The sequence below is a fragment of the Rhopalosiphum padi genome, chromosome 1 (genome assembly GCF_020882245.1).
Source record: "Rhopalosiphum padi isolate XX-2018 chromosome 1, ASM2088224v1, whole genome shotgun sequence".
Taxonomy (NCBI): Eukaryota; Metazoa; Arthropoda; class Insecta; order Hemiptera; family Aphididae; genus Rhopalosiphum; species Rhopalosiphum padi.
In genome coordinates this window covers 85,702,928-85,716,698 of record NC_083597.1, presented here as the reverse complement: position 1 = coordinate 85,716,698, position 13,771 = coordinate 85,702,928, and positions in this window count along the sequence as shown.

Sequence of the window (13,771 nt, the reverse complement as noted above, 5' to 3'; positions counted from 1 at the left end):
ATTCCTACGTTATAACGTTTCAGTAGGTATACAATCGAAAATAGTTACGTTAAACAACTAAAGATGTAATTTAGTCAGTATTATACCGTCATATTATTATAACAACGTAGCAGTAAAATAAACGTAATATTTCTATTTAAAAATATGTTTATTTAAAGAAAAAAATTAAGTTATTTATATAATATACAACACACATAGTACACGACTACAAGAGTAAACAACTATCAAACTTGAGAATACGAATTTTAATTTTTTTTTATTTTTAACAATCGTTGTCGAGTAGCTTATGATTTAATCCTCAAACACGTATTAATATTACAATTTTTTCGATAATTTACAATATAAGTTGGTGTATAGTTTATCCGTAGTTGTTAAACGATAATTGTGATGAAAAAAAGACATCAAATTTGTTTCTGACCTAAGCGAACCGACTATAATATAAGTACTGTCACGACTTGACCTTCTCTCCGTCGATATAGGATTAGAATGAGTAAACATATGATTGATTGATAGCATATAATATGTAATATTATACGTATCTATAGGTATATAGCCGTATGGGTATATAATACGCGTATAGAACGTCCAAGTCCAGTCTGGCAAGTATCTTAAATAACACCGATGTTAATATACCTAACTTACTAAGTGGTTTATAATAATATTATGTCCGTTTTGTAAAAGTCTGCATTATTAAAAACGCCGGTTGCATACGACATTAAAAAAAAAATAAAAATGGGCCCAAGAGAAAAAAAAATACAACACTGCATGTCTATATAATTATACAACATTAAAAATAGCTGTTTTTATGTAACTATTTGCCGATGAAAGTAGTATAAGGTTTATTTTACACTATAGGTATATATGTGTTATGGCGTAGGACATATATACGCATATTCCTTTTCATATATGTAAAACCGGACGATTATTTTTAGACTGCGGATGCTGCAGGTAAATAATTTATATATTTATGTTATATTGGTTGGTTGCTGGTTATATAGTGTTTTATTTCTCTTTTCGAAATTTGAAACGACACGTGGGGGTCGTTTTTTTTTTGCGTTATATCATTAAACGGTCCATAAACTATATATAATATCATAATGCAGTTGTGTCTAAACACACGGTATAGGCACCGTACATTTAATTTTGATTTATTTTTATTTTTGAAATAATTTACTATAGTATGATATCAATAAGCTTGTAATGTTAGCCGTAAATTCCAAAATTGTCCACATTCTTGCGATTCCCGAACTTGTTAAACATATATTTTTGCTATAATATATGTTATTTCATACAATATTAACTTGAAGTAAAATATCATTGTTATAAATTGTTATAAATACATTTTGTACGGCTAATTAGTAGTGTTCAATTTATTCCAATTTTTATGTTTAGCTTTTTATCACATATGTCAACCGACTTCCGCTCAAAGGATCACTGCATGTGGTATAATATGCATGAAAATATTCTTATTAAACTTAAATATATATTTTTTTTAATATTAAATTTGTCATAGTTTAGTATTTTACACTAAATGCTCTTATCTATAAAGAATATCCACTACCGTGAAGGACTCTGTTGATTAAATTGAAGGCTAAAAAACAAAATTATAATTGTGTTTAATACAATTATTGCCGAATCGTGGCTCTTTGTGTCGATGTATGAAATATTATTTTTATATTATTGTTTGACCTACCAATATTAATTTTAATATTTAAATTAAATACTACTAAACACCACTTACGTGTATATAATGTCGATTTACAAGGATTACTTATTCATATTTTTAATTACTATAAAAAACAAAATCAATTATTTTAGTAAATCTGTAGTGTATGTAAATTAAAACCACACAAATAAAAATAAAAATGTCTTGTTTAAAGTTTAAATACATATTAATGCATGACGTAAATGCGTATGTGTGACTGAGTGTGCGCTAACAATAGGTAATTCGAATCGATTTATTTTAAATTCAAATAGGTATATTTTATTAAATCGTGTTGTGTTTTGTCATATATACTCGTATTAGTAGATATTTACTTAAATTGAATAGTATTAACTGTTCATGCGTTATATTTAAAATTCAAATACGCATTATTTTCAACAATTTAAAATAATATTATTGTTTTATAGCGTTATAAAAATCAACCTAGGTCTTCATTATTTAATTTGTAATGTACTTAAACGATAAAGAAGTATAATAATATAATAATTTCCGGCATTCTACATACCAGTTATAGACATAAATTTAATTTATGTTGTAAAAATGTATTATAAGATTTTAATATTTTATATAGATACCAATTATGAATTTATTATAAAATATAAATTAATAGTACAAATAAGGCACATTCATTATTGACTTATAGTTTTAACACGCACAAATAAATTATTTTAATATATATTTTAAATGTATAAAACTAGACGACGAGACTTATACTAGTGTATGCCTATTACACTACATGATGTAAACACAAAGCATTGTTACGTTATGCAGCAATATAAACAGCTGACTTAAAAATACAATTATTTGAACACGTTCCTGGCGAAACATCAAAATACTTTCTGTATGATTTTATTATATTATCGTAGTGAATATTTGAGATACATATTTGATTAATGTTATTATTTTTAAATCTATAAATGATTAATATTATTAACCTGTTTAGTGCCATGTGTACAACATACTTAATACATTTTATAATATTTTACAACGCTATTTTTTTATTAACTGATCAATTGTTAATAATTGCAGGCTGCACTGCTGCGGCGCTAATTTAAATATTCGGATATAGCTTTTATTTTAAAGACTTTTACGACTATTTTCCTTTGTATGATATGATGGATTGTGATATTACATAAACTTAAAAATTAACATTTCGATATGTAATTCGCATTAGCTGTAGCTTGTTTATAGAGTTCTTTATAATGTTTATAATTATTCCTAATGTATTATATTATCAACAATAAGTCATTGCATTGTCGATATGAAAATTATATACGAATCGGATATCTTGAAACTTTACATCTTAACACATTCAGTGTTGAATATTGTATGATATATTAAACAGCATGACACTACAAACAAAAGTATACCTAATGATTGCACTGACTGTAGCTATATATATATATGTAGTATAAAAACAGAAGTAGTAGCTACAAAGCTAAACAAACAGGTATAAATCGTTTGATTTAGTTTCTGAACGAAAAATCAATACGATCGTTCATGCGCTATCACTGCAGTTGATCGTCTCTATGACTTAATGACGTAAATTATACGATTAAGTTCAATATAAATGCAAACCTGTTTCACACGATCACCGCACCTGCAGCAGTAGACGAAGATCATTAAATATATTGTTATATGTTATACAATTATGACGTTCATGTAATACATAAACGTTATTTCTAATACGATTGTATATGCAAGACCTCCACAAGGGAAGAGGAGGTGGGGGGGTCAGTGAGTACAGTGGTCCCGGGCCCTGGCTCTCTGGGGGCCCGGAATAAAACATAATAATATATTCATATTTTTAATTTAAATTAGAAAATAAACTCCAGTCACCATATCATCTATATACAATATTGGTACATAAATAATTTGATTTTTTACTACATAATTTTATGTAATAATCACAATCTATGTGTATATATTATTTTTATCTCATAAGATCAAAATGAATAATTTACATTGTATTTCATTATTCATAAATATTATTTAAAGAAATGTTGTTTTTATTTATTAAACTGCAGTGTCCATATGTGTTTTGAATTTATATTAAGATAGCTAAAATAATTTAAATTTTATAGAGGTGTATAAGAGAAAAAAAAGCTTCAATGTAATCAATATTTTAGGTATATCTTTTGTAAAAATAAAAAATAAAATGTTAGAATTTATATTAAAATTATTATAAATAATAATACACAACGAGGGTTCGGAATTATTTACAATACCCTAGTTGAGAATATATGTGGGGGGGGGGGGCGCTGAATATAGGTATCGAACAGCGTCGCGTCGGCCACATTTTCAGTTCCGGACCACGTTATGCGGCTGGACAGAAGCGACGAGACTTTATTATACATTATAACAATATAAATATCGTTTGAGAACAATAAGTAATCGTATTTAATGTTACACGCGTTATGGTGTTTTACACGCGTGGCCGAGACACAAACGGTTTTCGGGCGGTCGACGACCGGATGCTGCGACGGAAGTTCCGAGGAGCCCGAATGCAAGGACTCGCGGGGAATGATGATGAACACAAAAAAGCTATGAAAAAAAAAAAAATCCGTAGTAGCGTTTCGGATCGGACCGCGACTCTGCGACCGGTCGACGGGCGTGCGATACACATTACCCGTCTCGTCCGCCAACAAACGGCGATGTTTTTCAATGAAATCGCCCGCGACCTTGCGCGAACGACACATACTCGTCGGGAAAAGTACACGGTCGTCGCGCGATAAAGGTTACGCGCGCGTGCAAATCGCCCGTCGGTCGTCCGCCGCCGTCATAATATATTATTATCACATCATATATGTATATATACGCGTATAATATCTGTACGTAATATATAAGTATAATACGATATACAGGGTGGTTCATCGGACCGATACAACTATGTTCGTCCACTTATATATATAGTTTTTTTTAATAACGAAGTGTTATTCTCGATCTGATTTTTGAATTAACGTTTTGTACGCGATTAAATTAAAGATCGTGTTTTTCAATTTTTGAATACTTAAGATTTTTTGTACCATTTATTGAGTGTCCTCTATGCAGATACAAACTTCTGTATTTTAAATGAGGACCATATTCTTTTTTAAATTTTTATGTATCTATATAAATATTCGTATGAATAGTTTCCAAGTTGTTAAACATGCACTAATGGTAATTTAGATAATACGCCTATAATACTCAAAACATAAAATGTATTGTTTTAATATTTATTTATTTAAATTTCAAAAAGAAGCTAGATAAGCGATTGAAATTTGAAGGATTTGCAGTTTTGTTTGCTTTTCAATTGATTTCAAATGTATATACTTGGAAACTATGTATTAAGCTATTGCAGGCATTTTATAATTTGTAATTATTGTCTGAATAATAACTAATTAGAACATGTTTAAACATATAAAATATTAAATTTACAAACTACATATTATATTATAATTTTTTTATACATAACTGTTATAGTCGGGCACTCGGGCTGGCATCGTAATCTATTATTATTATTATTATTATATAATATTCAGCTCTTATAGTGCCTACATAAAGTGTAACAAGTCAAAAACTAACGCGTATCGAATTTTGACTTAGATACATCGGGATTTTTAATACAATTATCTGATGAATAATTTAAATTAAAGAAGGGCGGTGGGCATGCTTGGCGAATCGCTCTGTATATTTTAATGCGTGTAGTATTGTACGCGTAAAGCGACTTTGTTTTCCAATCCGTCGAACGATTTGTGATGGTGCAAACAAAATTCCGATTACTTATTTATTATTAATATGCATAAGTATTATTAGCTGGGTGTTTCTATTGATAATAATATAATAACGTTTAAAAGAGGTGCCTATATAGGATAAAATGTAGGCGCGTGTGCATGCCGACGTTTTACGTTTTGTAAATGCGAAAATAGCACTAGCAATCGTTTTGGGTTCAAGGAAAACGACTGCAACTGTTACGCGCGAATTCAGATTTTCCTCATTCGGCTCGATTGATTTTTTTTTTATCATTATCGCATTACTAGTCAATCGTAATTCATAATAGGTAGTATGTGCAACTTTTAAGTCCCTTGTAAGATTTTTTTTTTTATATTATTGTGGTGCGTATACCTCCCTTATCATCTACAGTCGATAGCACATATGTGCAAATGGCGGGGACTGTCTTAAGTTCAAACTTCAGAATAAAAATTATGTGTGATATCTTCAATCTGCTAGAGTTGAACAAATATATTTTACGAGCATGCATATTTAAAAAAAAAAATTTCAACAATATACAGGTTGTTTTCTACTTTTCCAGATGATATACACTTCAAAACTTTAGATTTGGTATACTCAATACTGCAATTATACTGTTACCTGATATCTAGTCTTTTTAAGGAATCTCAAAGTTATAGCGATTAGTAGATATATAGTATACATAAAATCATTGTCTTGAAAAATTATACACCAATTTATTTCTATAAATATAAAATGTATACACGTACTACTCGATTATTATTGTTTTAACAAATTTAATTTACACGTATTTTCATTTCTTTCTAAAACATTTTGAAATAGCTTTTAATTATTTTTTATGGGGGTGGGTGGGGGCCCTGGTACTTGGTAGAAGGTGTCTATGGTTGGTCGTAATAGGTTACGCATATTTATTGTCGTCCAACACGATAATATCTATAAGCGTATAATATTTTAATCGATTATATTATTAATAATATATGATGTATCGAGTTTTCGATGTTCAAGGAGAATTATGTTGTCATTTCATGCCGACAAGTTGTGGACAAGGTACCTATATTTAAACACACACATCAACGTCGTTAGTACATTTGTCAATACTTACGTGGCAGACATTGTGCATCTGATGCATACAGAGCGTTTCACGTCGGGTTGGGTTGACACGCATAACACTATTATATATATATATATATATAATATATGCATATCATACACGATATATACGTTATGTATTTCTATGCATAATCAATATTCAATATACTTTTGATTAAAAATAAAAAAAAAATACTAATATTAATAATCGACGATAATGTGTAATAATATACTGCAGTCTGGCGATTTAAAAATAAAAAATTATACATTATACTATGATAGTAAACCATAAATTTATTCCAGCGTGAAAACGTATACATATTATTATAGCAATAAAGTTTAAATAAGTATTTAACCAGCAGTTTCAGATTTCTTTAAGACGGCTTAAGCAAGAATATTATCGAAAAACGTATCATGATAAATATATATATATTTTCCCGATTTCTTCGATACGTGAACATAATATTATATTATACAACAGAACGACGGTAATTATTTACAACTGTCAAACGCGCAAATCGTTTTATTATAAGAACCATCCTACCTATTAATATTGATTAAATCGCATAAAATGGCAGTATATTATTATTTATTTAAACGATACAGGCAGGATACGAGCAGGTGATCCGGAATCTTAAAAGGAGGTTTCATGTTAATTTAATAAAAAATCCGGTAGGCAGTATATAAGTAATTATTCTACATATCAAAAATGGTGTAGCCGGGAATTTTACATGAGGAAGGAGGCTAAGACCTTGTAAACAGAAAAAAGAAGCCGGTCCGCGGGATGCAGAAATCAGGTGTAGTTGAGTATACTATTGCCTGATTTCACGGGATACTGCCGCGATGATGTATTTTTATGTTATATTATACATATAATTATTTAAATCAAAAATAATTAATAAATCATCGCGTTCTTACTGAGATTCTTTTAATGTATATTTTTTCGACGGATAATTAGATTTATATTTTAGGTTTTTTTGTACAGAAAAAATAAAAAAAATATTACTTTTTCAACATACATAAAATACTAGAATACTGATTCACCCCAATCAATTGAAAATTTTTAAAAAAAATTTCTTGTCACAAAGAGTGCACTGAAAAATGAACATTATAACTAATCCAATCCTCATTTCAAAATCCATAATCTAAATAAAGATTAGGTACACTTTTGTTTTTAAATCTACTACGTTAACAATAACCCCAACATATAGGGGAAGGTCAAATACGCCTTGTCACTCTACCTTTAACTGTAAGAAAAAATATTAAAAATGAAACGCGTTCTATTGATATCGATTTATTGACAAGGATAATTATTACTATCCTGTGTTTCTGCGTATACTCGCTAAAACGAATAATGGTTGACCAAACAGATCTCGTAATATAGTCGAAAAAAAAAATAATATTCAAATTTATAAAGTATACATACATCATACGTATACGACGTACCTAACGTGTATATTATGACAATCAGTGGACACGCATTCGCGAATTGTATATAAAATATTGTGTTTTGGAGTTGCGGAATTACACAAGGATAAACGTATGTAGTATATACATATAGTAGTAATAATAATAATAATCATAAAATATTTGTCATTTAGAAGGACAGCGATGAACACCGAACGCTGCGAATCGATTTCGATATTAACAATTTCGACACTCAAAAACTGGTTATTTAACACGTCATAAAGTGTGATTTTCCACGAACTACGAACGCGCCTTTGTCCAGCATTGATGTTCCCCGCAGTTGGTTCAAGTGTATATCCACTTCGATTTAGTGGCACAATATTCTCCAAGATAAATTATCATCGGTAGAAAATATTTAAAAAAAAAAAACACAAAAAATTAATATATCAACGAACTCGTATTTTATGTAACATTTAATAAATTTATCTATCGTTAATATACATAGGAGAAATACATGACTTGCGGGTGCTACATCGTGCCGTGGTCCGTTTCGAGACCCAATCGTACAAATAAAAACAAAATTATAATTATAATTATAACGACTAATTAACGACCACAAAAATAAACGGCGATTTAAAATGTGTTTTGTCTTTGTGCGATATCAACGTGGTTTGTCCAATAAATAAAAACATGTCACTGAACTCCGCAGCCGATTAGCTGTCGAGGAGTTTCGCGATAACGGTCCATTGTTCGGTAATGATGACGAACAGTTCGACGTTGATGGCCTCCAAAGAAAATTGCGTTAGTTTTTATCTCATACTTGCGGGAAATAAATACAATATTATTTATGACGTAAGACTTATTTTTCCCCTTTCTCGATCCCATGAATGTCCGAAACAAAACCAATTTTTTAATAACTATTTGACTTCGCGGTGACGTTATAGAGGAAACCAATATTTACTCTTCGGTGATATAAGTAAAAATTATAAATGAGTTATATTATTCGATCGAGGAATTTTAAAATTATTAATATTCAGTTATATTTAAAGTAACATTTATACAAGCGAAAGTAAAAAATGTAATACTGTCAGCATAATATTATCTAAGTACAGTAAAACCTCGATTATCTTAAACGGGACCAAAAGAGTGACGGATAATTTGAATTAGGCGAATAAAAGTAAAATTGAATTATTAGATTTATAGTTATACTATACTTAAATCAAGTTTAATATTGTACCTTTTAGTGTATATGATGACACAATAAAATAATTTGAATAAATGAGTTATTTTAGTTTGTTAATATCAATCACGAGCTTTTTTTATAGAAATTTTTTTTTTTTCTAAATACTAGTATACCTATAATATAGGCTAGTAATGTTCGATTTATTATAAATTAATTTATTAATTTCAATTCACGATACCATTATGGCGGTGCAGGGTAACGCAAAACAGAAATGTACAGATGAGAGATTAATAGATAATCGAAGTTTTACTGTATACGATTAACAGACAACAGTTGAGTCTTGAGTACAACAGTTTATTCTGATAGTTTTTTTTTTACTTGACAAATTATAGTTTATCATTTAATTGGTATAGTGTGAGGTGCAAAGAAATGATTAATAAAAATTATTATTTATTACTGTCGTGCACTTTGAAATATGCAAATCACTGTTTATTACCAATACTTTCAACACAAAAGTATTGATTTGAAATCAACTTAAAAGATGCTTAAAACTAATTAATAGCTTATAAAATATAAAACTTTTCCTCCCTTATTCAGATCATGAAAGTAAAAAGTTGTAAGTTAAAACACTTATAACCACCTCCGCAGTACGTGCTTAATTTTTATATAATTTTATAGTAACATCAAGGAATTCAAATTATATTGAACAGGTAGTCAATTTAAAAAAAAAAAAAATTATATAAACAAAAATTATTATCATAAATGCTTTTGACTTTTTTACTACACTTTACCGAACCAATTAGATAATAAATAATAATATTATTTAAATACTTAACTATTTATCCAACTTGGTAAAATGAAAAATTATTACTGTATCGCTGTTGTCAGAAAGACTCTAAATGACTTTTTGCTTCGAGCCGCTTTTTAATATTAATTTATCTTTGATATGAAAGAATGTTAATTAATTGTCAAACATTTTTATTTTATACGGTTGATAAATCGAAAAATTGCAGTACAAACATTGAGTAAAATGAAATTATGATAATATTTTAACCGCTGATAACTGTTATCTACACAATAAATTAGATAAAAATATAATATTAACGTAAAATATTAGCTTATTATTTATCATATCAAATTCTAAATAAACGTTATCTTGGTTGTAATTTTATGCTTTCCTGGAAAACCCAAAAAAATACCACAAAATATTACTTAAAAATTAAAAAAAAAAAAATTAACAGTTATAAAACGTTGGTATACCAATATACAATTTAATTAAGTTACAACGCTTACAATGCAATAAATTCGTAAGTGAAAATAAATTGGAATATTTTATGTGTTTGCACGTTCTGTCGAAACTTGTAATTTAGTTATAAATAAATTTATCATGAGTATTTAGATGATTTGCACGTGTTAATTATTTTATAAATAACACACAAAAATCGTAAGAATGTAACATTATCATAAGTACTTGAAAAGTACTGAACCAAACGAAATCCACGCAGGCAAATAATGTACAATAATAATACATAAGTATATTATGTATAATAACTAAAAATACAATATTGGCTCTTATGATGTATATAAATAACTAAATAAGAAAAGAATTTTTTATGGCATTATTAAATTTACAATAGTAACTATTATCGTATACTAGTATACTACTAACTATATTTATAATTATATTATTGTACAATTGAATGTTAATAATGTATTCTCTTGTTTATATATTATTATATAAGATAAAATATACGAAAGGATGAGCGCTGAATTCAAAGTGTTTCATAATAATGATGATACAATTATAATTCAGTGTCAATAATCATCTTTAAATTTAATAATAATTATCGAATCAAATTTAAAATATTGAGATATTATTGCTGAACACCATTCTCACCATTTTTACAGTTGACGGTTGTAAAATGATTTTTACTTATGAATTAAGAATTTATTATTTATTAGCATACATGTATTTTGGTAACTTTTGAGACACATAAAATTAATTTCAAATGACAGATCAAGCAATACTTTATATTATAAAAAGTAAAAGGCACAAAAAAGCAGTAAAAAATAAATACATTTTCTCAAGTATGTATTTCAAGCAAAGAAGTGCTTAACATTTTCATGCTAGTTATTAATTTTTATGCTGCTCGACATCCCCATCCCCACCACTAAATAAAAAATTGTTACATTAATAATAGAAAAAATTAATTTATCGAGAAAATTAGTGGCATTTTTTTATCAGGAAATTTGATACTACCAGTTGCACAATTACAAAAGAGGATTAAGATACGTACTCATGGTTTCTTTTTGTTACATCACATTAGTGTTTTATTAAACAATATAACTATTAACTATAATTGCTAAAGTGTCATAAATTCATAATTTATAGAAATAATATTAAAAAAAAAAAAAATTCTAAATTTTTTTATGCTGTCTGTTTGAAGTTTGATAATTAATAAATAAAAAATAATTACTTATTATTAGTTATAAATTAAAATTACTATTAATTTGTATTACTTAAAAATATAGGTTATTTTTGATACAAAAATAAATATTATAATAAAGTGCATAATGTTTTTTGTTCTTAATAATAATTTAAGTATAATAATCAAATAGTTGTATAGCTTAAACACAGCACCAACGTGGATGTATGGTATCGCGACACCACTAATACATACGGGGTCATAAATTATTACACTCAGTACTCATGTTATTAAACTGTTATCACTTTTTACATTTTTATGTTTTATCAACTATTTTTATCGTGTAATGTTTTGCGTGCTAAAAACAAAATAAAAATAAAAATCATCATTATAAATTACAAAATAAATTATCATATTTATACATTATATACTTACAGACTACAACACTAACCACAATACCACCTATTTTACTTCTACTATGAATAAATTAAACAGAAATTAAATAATTAAAATAATTTTGAAAGAATCAAATAGTAATGGTGGAGTGATTCCGAAATGTGTGTACAGTAATATAAGGCTAAAGAAACTAAATGGTCAACTTGGTAATTGAGCAAAGAGTTTCCTGATTTGAGATATTTTTTATTTGTTGGGATTAAATCCATGTTCCAAGTGATGGAGGTAATTAAGCAATTTGTAATAATGTAATTCAATGGGAATAATCCATCGCCAACAACTAGTCGAATTTTGATCAAAAACACACTTGATTATTTAGAATTATATGTTTCCGTTTCTTTTTTAACACTAAAGAATTTTTATTGATGACTAATGGCTCTTTTTTATATAACAATGGTCAATTGACAAGAGCGTCTAGACATTCCTATTATCAATGGATCAATAAATTATATCATTTATATTAAATAATTATTTTATTTAAATATTGCACGAGTAGATGTCCAACTTCCAACCACTTTAAATCCAAATAGCGCCACATGTGTTTGTCCCCAATATTCCGGCTGGGTCGTCGCATAAACGAATGACAGACCGTGAAATATACGATACTGCAATGCGAAGTGTTGAGAATGATAACTTTTGTGATAATGAAGGTAAGAATTTTTTTATTTTTTACTCAAACTATAGAAATAATTTAGGCTTAATATATTTTTAGATCCGTGCACTATAATGCTATAATGATAACTATTAAATGTGTACCTACATACAGAAAATACTTTATTGCTGAAAAATCAAAAAAAAAATCATTGTATAGAGTTTAATTAATGCACTAGAATTTAATGAGATCGATTCATGTTTTATATTATACTATAACAAATTACTATGTAGTATGTGTCATGTGATATATTAAACATTTGATAATATTTTATCAATATATTTATATATATATGTGTGTGTGTATATAATCATTAATCATAATACACCAAACTTCTCTTTTCAGCTTAGTGAACTAGTTAAATTGCTTAATTACTTAATATTCTTCAAAACAAGTACTTTTTTAACTTAAATTTAAAACTTTGAAGCGTCGTATAATAGGAACTTTTTACCTCGGCTATAGAGATTTCAAATTTAAAACGAGCTACGAGTGAAAAAATATATAAAAATGTTTATACAAATACAGCAGACATCTTCTTACCTTTAATCTTAATGATAATATACCTGTGATATTAAAACCAGTAAAGTATTTATAACTTTTTTTTTTTTTGTGTGTGTGGTTAAGGGTGTAATATTATAATAAGAAATAATTTGAAAAGCCACTATAACATGTTAAAAATAAATAAATGATCACTGCGAATATAATCGTACAGCTTCAAACACACAACGCCTAATTACAATCACCCGTATATGAATCAATAATTCTGAACAGATTGAAAAAAACTGTCAAAAAAGTCTAACGAGTATTATCAAAAAACGGGTTATACTTTGTACTGAACATACATTTGCCATAATTGTACGTCTGAGAGATAGACACAACGTTTGCAGGTGTGACGTAGTCTTCTTAAAACTAACACAAATATCACGGATACTCGTTGGTGAGAATACCGTATACAATTGACACATTACAGCAATCCTTTTAAATCACTATAGTATAGGTACATCATCTACTGAAAGCATTTTGCGTGTGTGCAGTATATTATGTAGGTAGTAGATATATACAAAATCGCAGGAACGTTTTCAAAGAAGTCAACAGAAGGTTAATTTTGA